General features: G+C 41.9%; 1 long non-coding RNA gene across 2 annotated transcripts; it reads right to left on the reverse strand.

The window, feature by feature from the left end:
• Positions 1–1,092: 1,092 nt before the first annotated feature.
• LOC140708020 (uncharacterized) lies at positions 1,093–3,344 on the reverse strand. 2 transcript variants are annotated; one of them, XR_012088149.2, is made up of 3 exons: positions 3,035–3,344; positions 2,592–2,627; positions 1,093–1,170 (listed from the first exon to the last, which is right to left on the reverse strand). It is a non-coding gene; the product is annotated as an uncharacterized LOC140708020 (long non-coding RNA). The 2 variants fall into 2 exon arrangements; XR_013545114.1 differs by lacking the exon at positions 1,093–1,170 and adding an exon at positions 1,434–1,921.
• Positions 3,345–3,808: the final 464 nt, after the last annotated feature.

Raw genomic sequence — 3,808 nt, forward strand, 5'->3', positions numbered from 1 at the left:
GTGTTCTGTTAAGATCTTTTCATTTAAGCTGACAAATGTTGTGAGTTCTTCCCACAGTATTATCCATGTTGCATGTTTTACTTCTGATATTAGCTCATTAGCTTGTTTTTACATGTCATGTTTTATCCTTGTTTTTAATGTGTGGATGTGATCAGCCTCTATTCAGGCTTGCCATTTCTAAAATAAACTTCCTTTAACGGGCTTGACTCCAACCATAAACATATTAGACCAAGTGGTTAAAGAATAAAACAATGATATGTTCTTTACTACAGAGTAACAACTGCCCAGCTGCCAAAATGCAACCTCCCTCTTTGGTTATACAGTGGTGCCCCACATAGTGAGGTTAATCCGTTCCGGATTAACCGTCGCTATGGGGAAACATCACTATACGGAATGGAAAACGCCATAGAAACGCATTAAACTTAGTTTAATGTGTCCCTATGGCTCCTAAACTCACCGTTCTACGAAGTTTCTCCATAGTGACGCCATTTTCACGCCCTCGGTAAGCGAGGGCAGGGCGCGAAAATGATGCGGGCGGCCATTTTGGAACCGCCAATCAGCTGTTTCCAAAATGACCACCGGGTGCAGAAATGATCGCAATGCGATGTTTAGCCTATCTAAACATCGCAATGCGATCGCATTAGCGACCCCAAAAAACGGGTCGCTATGCGGATTCGTCGTTAAACGGTGCGCTTGTTAAGCGAGGCACCACTGTACATTAACTTCTCCCCTTCTCTCCAGCTCTTCTGGCCCTTCCTCCTTTGGGCTCTCCTGGAGAGGCTCTCCTCCTGCATCCCCCCAGCCAGTCACCTTGTTTCTCCTGTTCTCATGCAAAATTGGCTAGGGTTTCATCACAGTAGACTATCAAGCAACTTTTATTTGGCAGTTCTAAAACAAAGCAACAAATAGACATTGGTTTCAGGATTGTGTAATAAGCTGGAAAGAGAGAGAGAGAGAGAGATCTGCTTCATCATTCTAGATCTATCGCTATTTCACAAAGGAGCTCAAAATAGCATATAGGCATGTGCAAAGTCTTTTGACAAATGTGCAAAAATAAATCAGTTCAGGGGATTTCTGTGATTCCGGGACTGCTACAGGGCAGAGCAAGGAGCTACTGTTCATGTCTGGGCAAAGAGACCCAGAACCGATCCTTCATATCTCAGTAGGTACCTGGAGAGTTAAAAAGACGGTTATTAGTTTGAAGTGAGAAAAGAGTGTTGCTCTGTGTTGTCACACAAGGTTGAATTCAGATTAAGAGTGAATTCCAAGCCTCAGTGGAAAGCTGCCTGTAGGGGTGGGGCAACCCATGTGGGCCTCTCCATCATTAAAAAGACAGGGATACTGCCAGTGACCATCCACATGCTAGCAGAAAGTGCCACTGCTGGAGGTGCTCCAGTGATGACACTTTGCCAAACAAGGAATTAGAAATGGGGCGTGGATGCAAGGGTGGCTCTCCCATATCCAAAGCAATGCATTCCTTGATTTTTAAGCATTCCCACACATATGGGAATTTGGTGCATCTCTCCACTAGTCCTCAAGCTGTCACAATTATTTGCCTTCTACTATTGTCAATGGGAGGGAAGGACCTCTCTCCAAGACACTTGCACACACCTCTTGCCATTCCCACAGCAAAATAGCATGGTGATGCATGTGGCATTCACTTTCCCGGTGGATCTACCTCTAGAGCTGTTCCCTTCCTTTACTGGCTGGGATAACCCATCATGTATCCCATTGCATGACAGATGGTGAGAGAGAGAGGATTGCACAATTGCCCTTATGTGCACGGTTTTCATCAACAAGATTTTGGTCATGGTTGATCTCAACGGGAATTTAAGACACAACTAACTTGGCCGGTTGATTCCACTGGTGCAATCTTATTCCAGATCGGACCCAGAGGGATTGAAGCAAAATCTGCAAATAGCTGAGAAATACAAAATAGGCTTGCTTTGACCAGCCCTGCATTTTCCCCTTCCAAGCTTCACCTTTGCATGCTTTTGCGACTCATTGCCATACGAAACATTCCAACAATAAGCATACTAGGCAAAGTCCGTTTTTAATTAGAAGAGCTGGGAAAAAGCACAAAACTTGCCAGCCCTGAAAGAGCTCAGCCAAGTATTTCTAAGGGAAGCCTGCGTAGATAAGACCTGCCAAATTCATGGTGATTTCAAACATAATGGAAAGGTACCCGAACCGATTTTGCTCTGTTCTAATTGACAGATCTTGAATCCCTGCTGTCTAACAATCCGGACTCCAAATCTTTTGTAGACCAGAATAAGCAGGAATTGGCTACTCTCAAAAGACCTGGTCAGACTAATAAACTAATAGTAATACTAGCAGCAACAGCAGCAGCAACAGCATAAAACATCAGCAGGTGCAGGCTTTTCGACCCCAAGAATCTCTGTGAGAGTCAAAGAGTCCAGCTTTGAAATTAAGAAAGCACAGTCCCACTTGATCACACGACAGTAGAAAATAATAAATGATCAACAATACTAAAAATTGCTGGTGAGAACCAACCTATGTCAATGAAAGCCCCACAGCACAGGGATACATGGCTTAAGAACCTATTATATGGACAGAAACCCCAATCTTACCTCCTGAGTGGTAATGTCAATCAGCAACCATAGAACCTGTAGATTAAATTAGACCATTTTCAGGCTGCAACCGAGGGATTCACATATGCGCTCTAAGACCAAGTTATTTGCAGGAGATACTATCAGAAATTAATTCTGAAGCAAGATGCAAGTGATACACATTGAAAGAAACAACTCGTCATATCAAAGCTAGATGCCCTAAGCTAGCATCAATGGGTTATACATGCATGCATAACCAAGTTCCAAATATCATTTTCCAGCAGTTGGCTAAATCTTATGCATTATTCAATCTTTTCTTCCATATTGTAAAGTTCCAGCGTCCTTCACTTCTGGAAATGAAACTGCAGACAATATAGTGGGACAAGCAAATTACTATGGATAAAAGAGTTGATTTTAATAAGCTGGGTATTATACTTCTGGATAAGCAACAAAGAAAAACATACCTTACAGATGCTGGAGCGCCATCAACAAGCAACCTCAAAAGTACAGAAAGTACTGAAATTTCAAAGCACCAAACTTGAAGGCAAGAAATTAAAAGAATATGGAAACAAGATCAGGCCATCCTCCTCCGCATGCTAATTTCCACAACCGGAGCCTGTCCAAAATCTTTGGTTACCCATTTAAAACGACCACCAATAGCTGCTAATTGGCTTCCTGAAATTCCAGAATCAGTGATTTTGCAAACATGTCACCTCATCCGCATATTTTTATGACCTGACTCCTAATTTCTAGGATTCACCCTTGGGTCCAATCCTGAGCACCAGCAGTACTGAGAAATAAGAAGCACAGTTGAATGAATGAATAAAGCAAGACTGCCTTAAGACACCGCGACTAGATAGGCGGGATATAAATTAAATAAAATAAAAATAAATAAATAAATAATAAATCTTACATTTGTAGCCTCACCATATGTCAAGCAAGTAATATTTATTAAGCATTCAGCAGACTATGGAAGCCTTCCCTCCACTTTAAAAAATGCAAGCGAAAAAAATGAAAGAAAAGAAACTAGAACCAAAGCAGAACAAGGCTGGTTGACCTTTGAATATGTGACTCTGCTGACGACTTAAAGTCGGACAACAACAACAACAACAACAACAACAACAACAACAACAACAACAACAACAACAACAACAACAACAACAACAACAACAACAACATTTGCGGTAGAAGGAGATATGGAGCACAACTTTCTTCTTCTTCCCAGAGACAAAGAACTT

Source organism: Pogona vitticeps, chromosome 1 (assembly GCF_051106095.1).
Source record: "Pogona vitticeps strain Pit_001003342236 chromosome 1, PviZW2.1, whole genome shotgun sequence".
Lineage (NCBI taxonomy): Eukaryota > Metazoa > Chordata > Lepidosauria > Squamata > Agamidae > Pogona > Pogona vitticeps.